Source organism: Balaenoptera physalus (assembly GCF_965194825.1).
Source record: "Balaenoptera physalus genome assembly, chromosome: 5".
NCBI classification, from domain to species: Eukaryota; Metazoa; Chordata; class Mammalia; order Artiodactyla; family Balaenopteridae; genus Balaenoptera; species Balaenoptera physalus.
Window position 1 is genome coordinate 129,369,538 of NC_138884.1, and position 18,953 is coordinate 129,388,490.

Consider the following 18,953-nt stretch of genomic DNA (forward strand, 5'->3'; position numbering starts at 1 on the left):
AGAAAACCTTAAAAGCAGCAAGAGAGAAACAACTTGTTATGTATAAGGGAACCCCCATAAGACTAACAGTAGATTTCTCGGCTGAAACCTTGCACATTAGAAGGGAGTGGCATGATATATACAAAATGCTTAAAGGAAAAAACTTCCAACCAAGAATACTTCACCAGCAAGATTATCATTCAGATTTGAAGAAGAGATCAAAAGTTTTCTAGACCAGCAAAAGCTAAGGAAGTTCCTCAACACTAAACTGGCTGTACAAGAATTGTTAAAGGGTCTTCTTTAAGGTGAAAAGAAAGGGCACTAATTAGTAACTAGAAAACATAAGAAAGTAAAAATCTCATTGGTAAAGGTAATATATAGTACAAGAAGTAGATTAATCACTTATGAACCTAGTATGAAGGTTAAAAGAGAAAAGTAGTAAAAATAACTATAACTGCAGTAATTAGTTACTTAGGGATATACAAAATTTTAAAAATATACAATGTCGGGGGGGAGTGGAAAAATGCAGACTTGTAGAATGTGTTCAAATTTGCTATCAATTTAAAATAAACTGTTATATATATAGAGTGTGATATGTGAACCTCATAGTAACCATAAAGCAAAAACCTATAATAGATACACAAAAGGTAATGAGAAAGGAATCTAAGCATAACACTACAGAAAGTCATCAAACAACAAGGGAAGAAAGCAAGAGAGAAGAAGGAAACAGAGAGGAACAACAAAACAGCCAGAAAAAAAAATTAACAAAATGGCAGTTAGTACATTAGGTATATCAATGATAGGTATATCAATAATTATTTTAATTGTAAATGGACTAAATTCTCCAATCAAAAGACATAGAGTGGCTGAATGAATAAGAAACAAGACCTATCTATATTCTGCCTAATCTAGTAAGAAAAAGAATCTCATCTATCTGAGCAGATTATACAGGCGGTAACAAACAACTACCTCTTCTTAAGAGCAGACTGAATACTCCTACACCAATTTGTCATTTTAATAGAGAGAAAACGACATTCTAGTACTGTGTTAATGTAATATTTTAGCAGTAAAGAATTCATGAGGTTTTTCTTTTTATAAACTCATAAAAGCTGAGCCTACTTTGCTGACATTTTAATGGCTTTCATTGCTTCTCTTCAGACTCATTATTTACAGTTATTATAAACTAAGACAAAGTTAATTTTCTTGAAACCTTCTAAATTTTCTCTGTCCATACAAGTTTTTTTTTTTTTTTACTGTCTTCTTTAACTAGCTATACAGAATATTTGCTTTAAGAAGAAACTACTTTCTTTTCCCATTGATAAATAAAAATACATCCCATTACTTTGTCTACACGTTTAATCTTTTAATCATTGTTCCCAGGATAGCTTCAACCCTCATTTTTAACCAAAATATTCAATTTAATTTTCACATAGAAAATTGAAAGATAAGTAATAACTGTTTCATACACAGTCTTGTTAGCATACCAACAAATTTCATGAGCACACATAAAACAACTACCTGTAGCTACAAGCACCATTTTTACACCTTCATAAAGTGACAAAAATAAACATGTTCAGTAAAGAAAAAGTATTTCATATGTAAATATGAAATAATATGTAAATAATAAAAAAATGTAAATATGTACATAATAAGCAAATACTGGTGACCAATATTTCAGGTACTCTATTTTATAGAGAAATTACCCAAGTATTCAAAGATCATTTATAAATTAATCCAATGTAATATTAGTACAGGGTTTTGTTTGTTTTTTTTGTTGGCGTATAACTGCTTTACAATGGTGTGTGAGTTTCTGCTGTACAGTGAAGTGAATCAGTTCTATGCATACCTATATCCCCTCCCTCCTGGACCTCCTTCCCCCCCCCACCCCACAGGGTTCTAAAGTTAACTAAAAAACTTGGAACTTATGTCTAAGCAGACATGCCACTGAGTACAATTACTGTTGACAAAAGAAGTCTGTCAGAATTATATGTCAGCTTAGTAGGACACCATTTTTTTTTTTTTTGCATTGGTTTCACGGCCACCTCCCACATGTTTCTCAGATGTTATCTCAGAACATACTACCACACAGCGAAAGTAAACCCTGTTAGCCCTGTCTAAAGATGAACTAACTGAAACACTCAGCTTGTAAGTGGCGGCACCTGTATTTTACCCTCAATCGATCTTGCCTTCCAACTTGCCAAGCTACTTCTGAATGTGTGTGGAACCTGAGAGCTCGTGTTCCACATTTCACACTTCAGCACTTTATCATATATCCTGCCTTATATTATTCACTGATTCACAGGACCAGTCTTAAATAAGTCAGTGATATTTAGTCTTTAGAATACATTAACAACAATGAGTTAGGGAGTGTTCTAACTTCATTCTTTTACATGTAGCTGTCCAGTTTTCCCAGCACCACTTACTGAAGAGGCTGTCTTTTCTCCACTGTATATGCTTGCCTCCTTTATCAAAGATAAGGTGACCATATGTGTGTGGGTTTATCTCTGGGCTTTCTATCCTGTTCCATTGATCTATATTTTTGTTTTTGTGCCAGTACCATACTGTCTTGATTACTGTAGCTTTGTAGTATAGTCTGAAGTCAGGGAGCCTCATTCCTCCAGGTCCGTTTTTCTGTCTCAAGATTGCTTTGGCTATTCGGGGTCTTTTGTGTTTCCATACAAATTGTGAAATTTTTTGTTCTAGTTCTGTGAAAGATGCCAGTGGTAGTTTGATACGGATTACATTTAATCTATAGATTGCTTTGGGTAGTAGAGTCATTTTCACAATGTTGATTCTTCCAGTCCAAGAACATGGTATATCTCTCCATCTATTTGTATCATCTTTAATTTCTTTCATCAGTGTCTTATAATTTTCTGCATACATGGTTTTTGTCTCCTTAGGTAGGTTTATTCCTAGATATTTTATTCTTTTTGTTGCAGTGGTAAATGGGAGTGTTTCCCTAATTTCTCTTTCAGATTTTTCAACGTTAGTGTATAGAAATGCAAGAGATTTCTGTGCATTAATTTTGTATCCTGCTACTTTACCAAATTCATTGATTAGCTCTAGTAGTTTTCTGGTAGCATCTTTAGGATTCTCTATGTATAGTATCATGTCATCTGCAAACAGTGACAGCTTTACTTCTTCTTTTCTGATTTGGATTCCTTTTATTTCTTTTTCTTCTCTGATTGCTGTCGCTAACACTTCCAAAACTATGTTGAATAATAGTGGTGAGAGTGGGCAACCTTGTCTTGTTCCTAATCTTAGTGGAAATGGTTTCAGTTTTTCACCATTGAGGACGATGTTGGCTGTGGGTTTGTCGTATATGGCCTTTATTATGTTGAGGAAAGTTCCCTCTATGCCTACTTTCTGGAGGGTTTTTATCATAAATGGGTGTTGAATTTTGTCAAAAGCTTTCTCTGCATCTATTGAGATGATCATATGGTTTTTTCTCCTTCAATTTGTTAATATGGTGTATCACGTTGATTGATTTGCGTGTATTAAAGAATCCTTGCATTCATGGGATAAACCCCACTTGATCATAATGTATGATCCTTTTAATGTGCTGTTGGATTCTGTTTGCTAGTATTTTGTTGAGGATTTTTGCATCTATGTTCATCAGTGATATTGGCCTGCAGTTTTCTTTCTTTGTGACATATTTGTCTGGTATTGGTATCAGAGTGATGGTGGCCTCGTAGAATGAGTTTGGGAGTGTTCCTCCCTCTGCTATACTTTGGAAGAGTTTGAGAAGGATAGGTGTTAACTCTTCTCTAAATGTTTGATAGAATTCGCCTGTGAAGCCATCTGGTCCTGGACTTTTGTTTGTTGGAAGATTTTTAATCACAGTTTCAATTTCAGTGCTTGTGATTGGTCTGTTCATATTTTCTATTTCTTCCTGGTTCAGTCTCGGCAGGTTGTGCATTTCTAAGAATCTGTCCATTTCTTCCAGGTTGTCCATTTTATTGGCATATAGTTGCTTGTAGTAATCTCTCATGATCCTTTGTATTTCTGCAGTGTCAGTTGTTACTTCTCCTTTTTCATTTCTAATTCTATTGATTTGAGTCTTCTCCCTTTTTTTCCTGATAAGTCTGGCTAATGGTTTCTCAATTTTGTTTATCTTCTCAAAGAACCAGCTTTTAGTTTTATTGATCTTTGCTATCGTTTCCTTCATTTCTTTTTCATTTATTTCTGATCTGATCTTTATGATTTCTTTCCTTCTGCTAGCTTTGGGGCTTTTTTGTTCTTCTTTCTCTAATTGCTTTACGTGTAAGGTTAGCTTGTTTATTTGAGATGTTTCTTGTTTCTTAAGGAAGGCTTGTATAGCTATACACTTCCCTCTTAGAACTGCTTTTGCTGCATCCCATAGGTTTTGGGTCGTTGTGTTTTCATTATCATTTGTTTCTAGGTATGTTTTGATTTCCTCTTTGATTTCTTCAGTGATCTCTTTGTTATTAAGTAGTGTGTTGTTTAGCCTCCATGTGTTTGTATTTTTTACAGATTTTTCCCTGTAATTGATATCTAGTCTCATAGCGTTGTGGTCGGAAAAGATACTTGATACAATTTCAATTTACTTAAATTTACCAAGGCTTGATTTGTGACCCAAGATACGATCTATCCTGGAGAATGTTCCATGAGCACTTGAGAAGAATGTGTATTCTGTTGTTTTTGGATGGAATGTCCTATAAATATCAGTTAAGTCCATCTTGTTTAAGGTATCATTTAAAGCTTGTGTTTCCTTATTTATTTTAATTTTGGATGATCTGTCCATTGGTGAAAGTGGGGTGTTAAAGTCCCCTACTAGCATTGTGTTACTGTCGATTTCCCTTTTTATGGCTGTTAGTATTTGCCTTATGTATTGAGGTGCTCCTATGTTGCGTGCATAAATATTTACAATTGTTATATCTTCTTCTTGGATTGATCCCTTGATCATTATGTAGTGTCCTTCTTTGTCTCTTATAATAATCTTTGTTTTAAAGTCTATTTTATCTGATATGAGAATTGCTACTCCAGCTTTCTTTTGATTTCCATTTGCATGGAATATCTTTTTCCATCTCTTCACTTTCAGTCTGTATGTGTCCCTAGGTCTGAAGTGGGTCTCTTGTAGACAGCATATATACAGGTCTTGTTTTTGTATCCATTCAGCCAGTCTATGTCTTTTGGTTGGAGCATTTAATCCATTTACATTTAAGGTAATTATTGATATGTATGTTCCTATTACCATTTTCTTAATTGTTTGGTTTTATTCTTGTAGGTCTTTTCCTTCTCTTGTGTTTCCTGTCTAGAGAAGTTCCTTTAGCATTTGTTGTAAATCTGGTTTGGTGGTGCTGAATTCTCTTAGCTTTTGCTTGTCTGTAAAGCTTTTAATTTCTCTGTCAAATGTGAATGAGATCCTTGCTGGTTAGAGTAATCTTGGTTGTCGGTTTTTCTCTTTCATCACTTTAAATATGTCCTGCCACTCCCTTCTGGCTTGCAGAGTTTCTGCTGAAAGATCAGCTGATAACCTTATGGGGATTCCCGTATGTGTTACTTATTGTTTTACCCTTATTGCTTTTAATATTTGTTCTTTGTATTTAATTTTTGACAGTTTGATTAATATGTGTCTTGGCGTGTTTCTCCTTGGATTTATTCTGTATGGGACTCTCTATGCTTCCTGGACTTGATTGACTATTTCCTTTCCCATATTAGGGAAGTTTTCAACTATAATCTCTTCACATATTTTCTCAGTCCTTTTCTTTTTCTCTTCTTCTTCTGGGACCCCTATAATTCTAATGTTGGTGCGTTTAATGTTGTCCCAGAGGTCTCTGAGACTGTCCTCAATTCTTTTCATTCCTTTTTCTTTATTCTGCTCTGCAGTTGTTATTTCCACTATTTTATCTTCCAGGTCACTTATCTGTTCTTCTGCCTCAGTTATTCTGCTATTGATCCCTTCTAGAGAATTTTTAATTTCATTTATTGTGTTGTTCATCTCTCTTTGTTTACTCTTTAGTTTTTATAGGTCCTTGTTAAACGTTTCTTGTATTTTCTCCTTTCTATTTCCAAGATTTTGGAACATCTTTACTATCATTATTCTGAATTCTTTTTCAGGTAGACTGCCTATTTCCTCTTCATTTGTTAGGTCTGGTGGGTTTTTGCCTTGCTCCTTCATCTGCTGTGTGTTTTTGTCTTCTCATTTTGCTTAACTTACTGTGTTTGGGGTCTCCTTTTCACAGGCTGCAGCGTCATAGTTTCCATTGTTTTTGGTGTCTGTCCCCAGTGGCTAAGGTTGGTTCAGTGGGTTGTGTAGGCTTCCTGGTGGAGGGGACTAGTGCCTGTGTTCTGGTGGATGAGGCTGGATCCTGTCTTTCTGGTGGGCAGGTCCACGTCTGGTGGTGTGTTTTGGGGTGTCTGTGGCCTTATTATGATTTTAGGCAGCCTGTGTGCTAATGGATGGGGTTGTGTTCCTGTCTTGCTAGTTGTTTGACATAGGGTGTCCTGCACTGTAGCTTGCTGGTCATTGAGTGGAGCTGGGTCTTGCTTTTGTGATGGAGATCTCTGGGAGATTTTCACCGTTTGAGATTACGTGGAGCTGGGAGGTCTCTTGTGGACCAGTGTCCTGAACTTGGCTCTCCCACCTCAGTGGCACAGCCCTGACACCTGGCTGGAGCCCAAGAGCCTGTCCACCACACAGCTCAGAATAAAAGGGAGGAAAAAAAAAGAAAGAAAGAAAGAAGAAGATAAAATAAAATAAAATAAAGTAAAATGAAGTTATTAAAATAAGAAATAATTATTAGAAAAAAATTTTTTTTTAATTAAAAAAAAAACAGAACCCTAGGACAAATGGTAAAAGCAAAGCTATACAGACAAACTCACACACAGAAGCATACACATACACACTCACAAAAAGAGAAAAAGGGGAAAAAATATATATATATCATTGCTCCCAAAGTCCACCTCCTCAATTTGGGATGATTCATTTTCTGTTCGGGTATTCCACAGATGCAGGGTACATCAAGTTGATTGTGGAGATTGAATCCGCTGCTCCTGAGGCTGCTGGGAGAGATTTCCCTTTCTCTTCTTTGTTCGCACAGCTCCCAGGGTTCAGCTTTGGATTTGGACCCGCCTCTGCGTGTAGGTTGCCTGAGGGCATCTGTTCTTTGCTCAGACAGGACGGGGTTAAAGGAGCAGCTGATTCAGGGGCTCTGGCTCACTCAGGCCGGGGGAGGGAGGGGTACAGAATGTGGGGCGGGCCTGCGGCGGCACAGGACAGCATGATGTTGCACCAGCCCGAGGCGCGCCGTGCGTTCTCCTGGGGAAGTTGTCCTTGGATCACGGGACCCTGGCACTGGCAGGCTGCACAGGCTCCCTGGAGGGGAGGTGTGGATAGTGACCTGTGCTTGCTCACAGGCTTTTTGGTGGCTGCAGCAGTAGCCTTAGCGTCCCATGTCCGTCTCTGGGGTTTGCGCTGATAGCCGCGGCTTGCGCCCGTCTCTGGAGCTCCTTTCAGCGGCGCTCTTAATCCCCTCTCCTCTCGCACCAGGAAACAAAAGAGGCAAGAAAAAGTCTCTTGTCTCTTCGGCAGCTCTAGACTTTTTCCCAGACTCACTCCCATATAGCTGTAGTGCACTAGCCCCTTCAGGCTGTGTTCACGCAGCCAACCCCAGTCCTCTCCCTGGGATCTGTACTCCGAAGCCCGAGCCTCAGCTCCCAGCCCCCGCCCGCCCCGGCGGGTGAACAGACAAGCCTCTCGGGCTGGTGAGTGCTGGTCGGCACCGATCCTCTGTGCGGGAATCTCTCCGCTTTGCCCTCCACACCCCTGTGGCTGCGCTCTCCTCCGTGGCTCCGAAGTTTCCCCCCTCCGCCACCCGCTGTCTCCTCCCGCTATGGGGCTTCCTAGTGTGTGGAAACCTTTCCTCCTAAACAGCTCCCTCCCACTTGTACAGGTCCCGTCCCTATTCTTTTGTCTCTGTTTTTTTCTTTTTTCTTTTGCCCTACCCAGGTACGTGGGGAGTTTCTTGCCTTTTGGGAGGTTTGAGGTCTTCTGCCAGCATTCAGTAGGTGTTCTGTAGGAGTTGTTTCACAGGTAGATGTATTTCTGATGTATCTGTGGGGAGGAAGGTGATCTCCATGTCTTACTCTTCCGCCATCTTGAAGGTCCTCCGGTTTTTATTTTTAAATTTTTATTATTATATTTTCTAGATTATACATACAAGAGAGGTCACATGGTATTTATTTGCCTTTCTCTGCCTAACTTATTTCACTTAGCACAATGCCCTCAAGCTCCATCCATGTTACCAAAAATGGCAAGATTTCATTCTTTTTTATGGTTGAATAATATTCCATTGTATATATATACCACATCTTCTCTATACATTCATCCATCTATGGACACTTAGGTTGCTTCCATGTCTTTGCTGTTGTAAATAATGCTATAATGAACATCAGGATGCAGGTATCTTTTTGAATTTGTGTTTTTGTTTCCTTCAGATAAATACCCAGAAGTGGAATTGCTGGATCATACGGTAGTTCTGTTTTTTGGGGTTTTTAAAAATATTTATTTATTTATTTAGGCTATGCTGCATCTTAGTTGCAGCATGTGAGATCTTCGTTGCCGCATGAAAGTTCTTTAGTTGCGGTGTGCAGGATCTTTTAGTTGTGGTGTGCAGAATATTTAGTTGCGGCATGCATGTGGGATCTAGTTCTCTGACCAGGGATCAAACCCGGACCCCCTGCATTGGGAGCGTGGAGTCTTAGCCACTGGACCACCAGGGAAGTCCCTGGTAGTTCTATTTTTAATTTTTTGAGGAACCTCCATACTGTTTTCCATAGTGGCTGCACCAATTTACATTCCCACAAACAGTGCAGAAGGGTTCTCTTTTCTCTACATCCTTGACAACACTTCTTATTTCTTGTCCTTTTGAAAATAGCCATTCTGACAGGTGTGAGGTGATATCTCATTGAGGTTTTGATTTGCATTTTGCATTTGATTTGCATTGATGACGAGTGATGTTGAGCATCGTTTCACGTACCTGTTGGCCATCTGTATGGAAAATATATATTTAGATCTTCTGCCCATTTTTTAAATTGGATTGTTTGTTTGTTTTTTCTATAGGGTGGTATGAGTTCTTTATTTATATATATATATATATATATATATATATATATATATATATATATATATATATAGGATGTTAACCCCTTATCAAACATATGGTTTGTGAATATTTTCTCCCATTGGGTAGGTTGCCTTTTCATTTTGTAATGGTTTCTTTTGCTCTGCAGAGCTTTTTAGTTTGATGTAGTCCCACTTGTTTATTTTCGCTTTTGTTACCTTTGCTTTTGGTGTCAAATCCAAAAAAATCATCACCAAGACCTGTGTCAAGGAGCTTACCTCCTATATTTTCTTCTGGGAGTTTTGAGGTCAGGTCTTGATGTTCAAGTATTTAATCTATTTTGTGTTTGTTTTTGTGTATGGTGTAAGATAATTGTCGAGTTTCATTCTTTTGCATGTGGCTGTCCAGTTTTCCCAACAGCATTTATTAAAAAGATTGTCCTTTCCCCATTGTATATTCTTGGCTCCTTTGTCATAAATTAACTGACCATATATGCATGGGTTTATTTCTGGGCTCTTTATTCTTTTCCATTGAACTGTGTGTCTGTTTTCATGCCAATTCCATATTGTTTTGATTACTACAGCTTTGTAATAGATTTTGAAATCAGGGAGCATGATGCCTCCAGCTTTATTGTTTCTCAAGATTGTTTTGGCTATTCCAGGTCTTTTTTGTGTTTCCATACAAATTTTATAATTGTTTGTTCTAGTTCTGTGAAGAATGACATTGGTATTTTGATAGGGATTGCATGAATCTGTAGAACTTGCTTTGGATAGTATGGATATATTAACACTATTAATTCTTCCATTTCATGTGCATGGAATATCTTTCCATTTGTTTGTGTTTACGTCAGTTTTTTCCTTGATGTTATGTAGTTTTCAGTGTATAGATCTTCCATCTCCTTGGTTAAATTTATTTCTAGGTATTAGTTAAATACAATTTTATATCTTCCATCATCTTGAACACTATGTGCAAATATTGTTACCCTATCTGATCAGTAAACTGGTGTGAAAACTTTAGGAAGTTCAGATTAACTGGTCTCTTCATGAGAAAACACACCTAAGTCTTATTTAAAAATTACATCTATGCATTGTATTCAACATTCATAAAATAGGGGAGACTAATGGAAACATTCTTAAACCAAAATTAACAAAGCCATCTGATTTATCCAAAAATTTACCTTGATTACGTAAACATTTTTAAAAGAAAAAAGTTGGTAAGGAAGGATCTTTTTTTCTTAATAGATTAGCACAACTAAAGTATTAGAAGTCAGTTCCTTTATATGTGGGAATTCTAGGATTATTATATTTATGTAAACACTTAAATTTTCTATAAACCAATCAGAATTGATTTTTATTTTAAAAGATCTTTTATTTACAAAAATTAATTTATTTGTTAATGTCTTCAGGTAGGAAAATAGTTCATGCTTATATTGAGAGATAAAGACTGTTCTCAATTATAGATATAAAAGAGCTTATATCTGTAGTTCTAAACCTTTAGTAACAGGTCAAAGGTAAGCACAGAAACACTGTATCACAGTTGTTAATATTGCAAATTGTTCTTCTTTCCAATAGAATTGAGACATATCCCTGAACAAAAAGACAAACAAAAAAGATGAGAAAAAACCCACTCTTTGATATCTCTCACTGACTGAGCTCATCACATGTTCAGACCATAAAACAGGATCTTAAGTCTTTGTTGCCCCCCAAGGGGAATATTATTGGTTGTGCACAAATTAGAATCAAAACTTTGCCAAAAATCAGAAACAAAAGTAAAATCTTGAACCCAGTAATACCAGCAGCTCTACTCTAAATTACCTCTGCTCAGAGGTTCCTGTTGACCTGTCATTCCTACTAGATAGGGTACCCAGAGTATGGCTGTGTTTTGGGATGGGGCCTGAACTAATTTACATACCTTTGGATATTATAATTTATAGTAATGACAATCCTCCCTAAAATCCAGCAATATAGAAAAAAGAATGTATAAATTTAAAAGCAGAAAAGGGGAAAAGGAAAATCAGTAAACTTGCTCAGTCTAATAGAATGTAGTAATGGGATGGAAAGAAAAGAGCAAAAAGTATCATACACTGAAATTACAAAATAAGATCTAGAAAAAAAATCCTAATATGTCAGTGTTTTCAATACCTTAAATAGAATGAACTTTTCGGTTAAAGACAAAGACCATCAAGGTCTATGAGATTGGATTTTAGGAATCTTATTACATTCCGTTTAAAAAGAGATACCTAAAACATAATGACACAAAGTCTAAAGTAAAGAGAAAATAGTGGTATCAGGCCATTACCAATGAAAAGGGAGCTTATGTGGCTATGTAGTATTGGACAAAATATATCTTAAGTTAGAATTTTTTTTGAATAAAGAACTATAAGATCTAGTGATATATATCTATATATTAGATCTATATATAATATAGATATGCCTAATATATATTATACATTTTATGTTATATATTATATACTTATTATATATAATCTAATATATATATATTAGATAGCATTAAATCTTAAACTTCTTTATTCAGAAAAAACTTCCTTAAGATGTATTTTGCCCAGTATTAATATAGCCAATATTAATTATATTACATATCAATATATTAGGTATATTTTATACAGTTAAAAGTAGATATTTTAATGTATAATATAATACAATATTGATAATACCATTAATAATAAAATAATGTTAGTACTATTAATATTACAATAATATTAATAAGATATTACTATGCTTATATTAGATATATCTAGTTATGTCTAATATATAAATATTTATATATATGCATACATACATATATATACATGTATAAAGTATTAAACCTGTATGAACCTAAGTTTCCAATATAAGACACTAGGAAAAAGCAGGAGTGTACACAAAAAAAATAGAATGAGGGAAATGATCAAATTAAGAACAGAAATAATTAATACAAGCTAATTTCACTTAAAACATTAGAAACAAAAATGCTCAGTGTCAAACCAAATCAAGCAGTGTGTGTGTGTGTGTGTGTGTGTCTGTGTTTGTATAAATACATAACTATAATGTGAATACACTAAGTACTGGTAAGGTATGGAACAACTGGAAGTCTCATATGTTGTTGCTAGGAATAGAAATTGGTAAAACCATTTTGAAAAACTCTAAGCAAACTTTAATAAATTCGTAAATTGAAAAAATATATCCAAACCATAAAAAGTCCCAGTCCTGTGTTTAAGAACATTCTAATAATTCTCAAAATCATTACTCAAATTTTCCTCACATTTTTCTGAACTGAAAGGTTCAGATGAGGACTTGCTAGAAAGACATGAATATGAACAGGGCATAGTCCTTGCCATAAAGGGATTCATGGATAATGTCAGGTGACAGACATGAAATTACTAATAGAGAAGATCATGGAAGTACTAGAGGTATTTACAAAATGATATGGTGAAAAATAAATTAGAAGTAAAGATTGATTCTGCTTAAAGAGATGTAGACAGAAGGTACATGAAGAGTACTTCCCAGAGGTACTGATATTTAAATAGGGCCTTGCAGGATGAGTATGAGTTTTCCTTGCAAATTAGCTTGGGAGAGATGTGGAGATAGAATTTTATTTTTTTATTTTATTTTATTTTATTTTATTTTATTTTATTTTATTTTATTTTATTTTATTTTATTTTATTTTATTTTATTTTTTTAACATCTTTATTGGAGTATAATTGCTTTACAATGGTGTGTTAGTTTCTGCTTTATAACAAAGTGAATCAGCTATACATATACATATATCCCCATATCTCCTCCCTCTTGCATCTCCCTCCCACCCTCCCTATCCCACCCCTCTAGGTGGTCACAGAGCACCGAGCTGATCTCCCTGTGCTATGCGGCTGCTTCCTGCTATCTATTTTACATTTGGTAGTGTATATATAAGTCCATGTCACACTCTCACTTCATCGTAGCTTACCCTTCCCCCTCCCTGTGTCCTCAAGTCCATTCCCTACGTCTGCATCTTTATTCCTGTCCTGCCCCTAGGTTCTTCAGAACCATTTTTTTTAGATTCCATATATATGTGTTAGCATACGGTATTTGTTTTTCTCTTTCTGACTTACTTCACTCTGTATGACAGTCTCTAGGTCCATCCACCTCACTACAAATAACTCAATTTCTTTTCTTTGTATGGCTGAGTAATATTCCATTGTATATATGTGCCACATCTTCTTTATCCATTCATCTGTCAATGGACACTTAGGTTTCTTCCACGTCCTGGCTATTGTAAATAGAGCTGCAATGAACATTTTGGTACATGACTCTTTTTGAATTATGGTTTTCTCAGGGTATATGCCCAGTAGTGGGATTGCTGGGTCGTATGGTAGTTCTATTTTTAGTTTTTTAAGGAACCTCCATACTGTTCTCCATAGTGGCTGTATCAATTTACATTCCCGCCAACAGTGCAAGAGGGTTCCCTTTTCTCCACACCCTCTCCAGCATTTATTGTTTGTAGATTTTTTGATGATGGCCATTGTGACTGGTGTGAGGTGATACCTCACTGTAGTTTTGATTTGCATTTCTCTAATGATTAGTGATGTTCATTCTTTCATGTGTTTGTTGGCAATCTGTATATCTTCTTTGGAGAAATGTCTATTTCAGTCTTCTGCCCATTTTTGGATTGTGTTGTTTGTTTTTTTGACATAGAGGTGCATGAGCTGCTTGTAAATTTTGGAGATTAATCCTTGTCAGTTGCTTCATTTGCAAATATTTTCTCCCATTCTGAGGATTGTCTTTTCATCTTGTTTATGGTTTCCTTTGCTGTGCAAAAGCTTTTAAGTTTCATTAGGTCCCCTTTGTTTATTTGTGTTTTTATTTCCATTTCTCTAGGAGGTGGGTCAAAAAGGATCTTGCTGTGATATATGTCATAGAGTGTTCTGCCTATGTTTTCTTCTAAGAGTTTTATAGTGTCTGGCCTTACATTTAGGTCTTTAATCCATTCTGAGTTTATTTTTGTGTATGGTGTTAGGGAGTGTTCTAATTTCATACTTTTATATGTACCTGTCTAGTTTTCCCAGCACCACTTATTGAAGAGGCTGTCTTTTCTCCACTGTATATGCTTGCTTCCTTTATCAAAGATAAGGTGACCATATGTGCATGGGTTTATCTCTGGGCTTTCTATCCTGTTCCATTGATCTATGTTTCTGTTTTTGTGCCAGTACCAAACTGTCTTGATTACTGTAGCTTTGTAATATAGTCTGAAGTCAGGGAGCCTGATTCCCCCAGCTCCATTTTTCGTTCTCAAGATTGCTTTGGCTATTCGGGGTCTTTTGTGTTTCCATACAAATTGTGAAATTTTTTGTTCTAGTTCTGTGAAAAATGCCAGTGGTAGTTTGATAGGGATTGCATTGAATCTGTAGATTGCTTTGGGTAGTAGAGTCATTTTCACAATGTTGATTCTTCCAATCCAAGAGCATGGTATATCTCTCCATCTGTTTGTATCTTCTTTAATTTCTTTCATGGAGATAGAATTTTAGATAGCCTCAACAGCATTAAAGATGCAGAGATAAGAAACTGTATGTTGGAAGGATATGTGTAGTAGTCAAAGAAGAAACTGAGAAAGTATAGTGGGGCCAAATTTCATAACGTATACGTTATAAAAAGAAGTAAGATAGTTACTGTGACTTCTTAGTACATCAAATTGCTTAAAATCTGTTGCTATAAGAAATGATACCTATTTGCAGAAGTACATCATATCACTACTTTAAATTTTATGGTTAACGTATACTACTAACTGCTTGAATATCACAAGAAACTCCTATCATTTTAATTAAAAAGATTTAGGTCATTTTAATAAGATAATTTTGATGAGAGTAAAATGAGGAAATCTGAAATGCTATGTGCATTTAAAAAAATACCCTGTTACTTTGAGAAATTCACTGAATCAGAGTGTTTCTCTTTACTGGTATTTTTATAGGTAGTTAACTCTGCCTGTTGAAACAAGTAGCATGGGTTTTATAGTGAAAGAAAAATGTACTATCTTTCTCATCCTGTATACTGACAAGCTTAATATCTTTAACTTTTTAAATTTAAATCATAAACTAGGATTCTTTAGGTTATATGCAACAGATATCCATTTCTGCTTGCTTAAGTTGAAAGAGGAAATTTACAAGGACGATATTCAGATATGTTGAGAAAGCAAGGAAATTTGAACAATCAAGCCTTAGGAACAGTAAAAACCAGGGTAACTCCAGGGATGTCAGAAGTAAGAGTTCTGTGGTGTCTTGGCTCCAGTTGGCTCTCAGGGATCCAACTGACTGTTGAATCAGTCAACTGTGGTCATCCTGGGAGGGTACAGAACAGAGCAGTAGGGGCTTACTTCACAATCAGTATACATGGGTGAAAATATAAAATTCAGGAATGATCCTTCTTCCAAATAGATGTTCCAAAGAATTAAAACATTTTGTTTTAAACACAGGTGAATGAGTCTAAGGGGATACCTTTTTTAAAAATCTCACTGAAATTATGCATCCTCTTTATCCTAGCACTTGGCTATAAAGGAAAAGTTATGCAAAAATAGAACAGGCTGAGTTCAACATTTTCTTTATATTCTGTTTGGGAAAATGTCTGACATAATGTTTGTCAGAGGCAAAAGTTTCCAGAGAGCTACACTTAGTGGCTATAAAAAGATTGAGAAGCATTGTATTAAATGTTACCCTTAGCCAGTAGATCTAGCTGAAGAAGAAAATGACAAAAAAGAGGGATGTTCCAGACTACAAAGGATATGATGAAAAGTCACAGCTCACAGTTTGGAGAAATCAGAAAGTCCCTGTTTGAGTGTTAAGACAGCCTTTCTATTTGGTGGCACTAGCAGAGGGAAATGGGCTTGAGTCACAGAGTGAGGTGCGTGCCTAGGGCGAGCTGGCCTGAAGCACTAGAGTAGGTACCAGTCCAAGAAAGGTTAAAAGGATCATGTTACTGGAGGTCTCTGGAAAAGCCCAGAGAAGAGAACATTGTGCTTCATAATGCAGGCTAATAGTTGCTAATGGTAACTGAGGGCTTACTATGTGCTAGATATCTCACATTCTCTTGCCTTTATTTCACTTATTCCAAATAACTTAAAGAGATAAGCACTATATTCCAGTTTACTGAAGTGGCCTCAGAGAAAGCCCAAGCTTTTGGACCATGTGAATTTATTCTGATACTCCCTATAAACAGATGTCAGCATAAAGAATTTAAGAGGAAAACCAGTCCCTTCATTGTTAAGAGTTTACCCTAAAGTATACTAAGAGATGACAGTTTCTCAGGCAGTACCCGACCTTAGTGAAGCGCTAACTTTGTGCCATATTAAAGATGTGTAAGCTTTACTGGGGTTATGAATTTGATTGTTTTTAAATGGCTGGCAATTTAGCAGGTCTTCTTTGCCAAACCCTTCGAGGCTTTTCTTGCAATTATAGAAAAGGGTGCCTCACAGTTAACAAATTTAATGATAACGGGTGTAATTAATACTTTGTAGAACTATGAGTTCTCACATCACATGTATTTTTTTTTCCTTTGGGCATTTTTTGTTTCCTAACTTGTATTCCGATTATTGAATATCTCCCCCACTATATTTTAGGCACAATTAGCCAGGAACTATAACTTAACTGTAGTCTCAGCATTTGTATCACAGCGGCATTTTTCCCCAGTCAGGCTGAGAGTTAGTAGTCTTTAACTTTTGTACCTCAAGTACGCCACTTTTACAGTAGTTTGGGGTTAATTATGTTCCATGTCTGCGTTTCCCTATCACAGCAGTGCCTTTATTGCTTGCTTCTATTCCAGGGCCTATAAATTGCTTCACAGTAGGGTTTTCGAAACTAAACGTTGTGTAGCACCTCCACAGTTTTTGCCAAATATGTCATCTGTACTGTTAGCTAATTAATATTTTCTTTAAACAAATTCAAGACTTTTACCTAAAATTTATTTATGATGGAACTATATAACTATTGCAAATGGGAAACCAGAATAAGGCAAGTGATTCTGGTTTCCCTTTTGCAATAGTCACATAGTTCCTTTATAAATAGATCATATTTATATAGTTTATAAATATAATCATCTATATGATAATTATATAGATAAAAATGATACACTGGAAACAAAACTTTGGCTTTATTTTCTTACCTATCCTTAACTGAAATAAGGAGAGAGAGAGTAGCAATTATTAGAGAAGCATTAAATACACACTGACACCAATCTGAGACTTTATCTTTGATGTAATAAAGTTAATCAGAAGGAAGTTTTTAAAGGAGTAACTTTCTTTCGAGCTAATGCTATGTTACTTAATGTCACTTTTTAAAGTTCCCATAATCATCTTGCTTCCAGTCATGGTCCGCTTTGGGAAACACGCCTTATAACATGGCCCACAAACAGAATGTGCATCCGCCCTAAGTTCAAATCCCCTCTCTTTAATCGCTTGATTTTTGACAAGTTCCTTAATTCGTTTAAACCTTGATTTCTTACTGTAAAAGAGGGATAATAATAATTGCATTTCAAGATCACTCTGAGAATATATGATGTAATATTCACAATGTGTCTAGTCTTGTGCCTGGAATTTACTGAAAAAAACGTGAACACCTACTATGTGCCAAGCACGCTGCTTTGGTGCTTCAGGACCTGAAAGAGCACATGACAGAGAAGAGCTCTGCTTTCATGGAACTTAATTCTAGTAAGGGAAAATCAACCACGAACAACTCAAGGTCATTTCAGGCGGTGACTAAAGCTTTGAAGTAAATAAAACAAGGCAACATGAATGCTAATTTCCTTCCTGACTCTCACCATTATATGGTTGGTATTTAATATATGTGGAAAAAGGTGAACTATTGAGAATTTGCCTGTCAACAGAATAAGTAACAATTGCAGTTTAAAACATAATTAAATACATGGGCCAAATTATAAGTTTCTGTACTGCTCTAAGATCTGTTTTAAGTTACTTTTCATAGAACACATGATCTTCTTTTAGAAACAGGGGACATTTAATTGATCATGTTATGCAAATTAAACGCATTTGGGGCTTTATCGCCTACTTTTGTCATGGTTGTGTTTAAAAAAAAAAAAACAACACTCCAGAACTTATTTTATTATGCTTCATGGGTTTGATTGTTTTCAAGAAAGTTAAGAACATTTTTCACATAATTCAAGCCCCTTAATATACTTTGGGGAAAATTTTAGGTATTTTTGTTCGAATTATCCATGTTATATTCCTACATAGATTAATTTCCCTAGGTAATTTCTCAAGAGACATATTTTTTGGAAAAATTTCGAATATTTTTTTATAATATAAAAAATAGTGAACCACCATCTTAAACTGAACTAAATGAACCTTTTATTTATTTATTTATTTATTTTAATGGGGTTTTTTTGTTGTTGTTTTTTTTAAACATCTTTATTGGAATATAATTGCTTTACAATGGTGTGTTAGTTTCTGCTTTATAACAAAGTGAATCAGTTATACACATACGTATGTCCCCATATGTCTTCCCTCTTGCGTCTCCCTCCCTCCCACCCTCCCTATCTCACCCCTCTAGATGGTCACAAAGCACCGAGTTGATCTCCCTGTGCTATGCGGCTGCTTCCCACTAGCTAGCTATTTTATGTTTGGTAGTGTATATATGTCCATGCAACTCTCTCACTTTGTCCCAGCTTACCCTTCCCCCTCCCCCGTATCCTCAATTCCATTCTCTAGTAGGTCTGTGTCTTTATTCCCATCTTGCCCCTAGGTTCTTCATGAACTTTTTTTTTTTTTTTTTTTAGATTCCACATATATGTGTTAGCATATGGTATTTGTTTTTCTTTTTCTGACTTACTTCACTCTGTATGACAGATTCTAGGTCCATCCACCTCACTACAAATAACTCAATTTTGTTTCTTTTTATGGCTGAGTAATATT

The 18,953-nt window shown here is 35.8% G+C and overlaps 1 protein-coding gene across 1 annotated transcript in view; it reads right to left on the minus strand.

Moving 5' to 3' along the window:
- The window catches only part of MAD2L1 (mitotic arrest deficient 2 like 1), a 287,298-nt gene that overhangs the window by 211,505 nt on the left and 56,840 nt on the right, over window positions 1–18,953 (minus strand). Inside the window, exon 7 of the mRNA XM_082463043.1 lies at window positions 13,088–13,448. The gene's annotated coding sequence lies outside the window, so the exon portion shown is untranslated. The remainder of the gene's footprint in view (window positions 1–13,087; window positions 13,449–18,953) is intronic.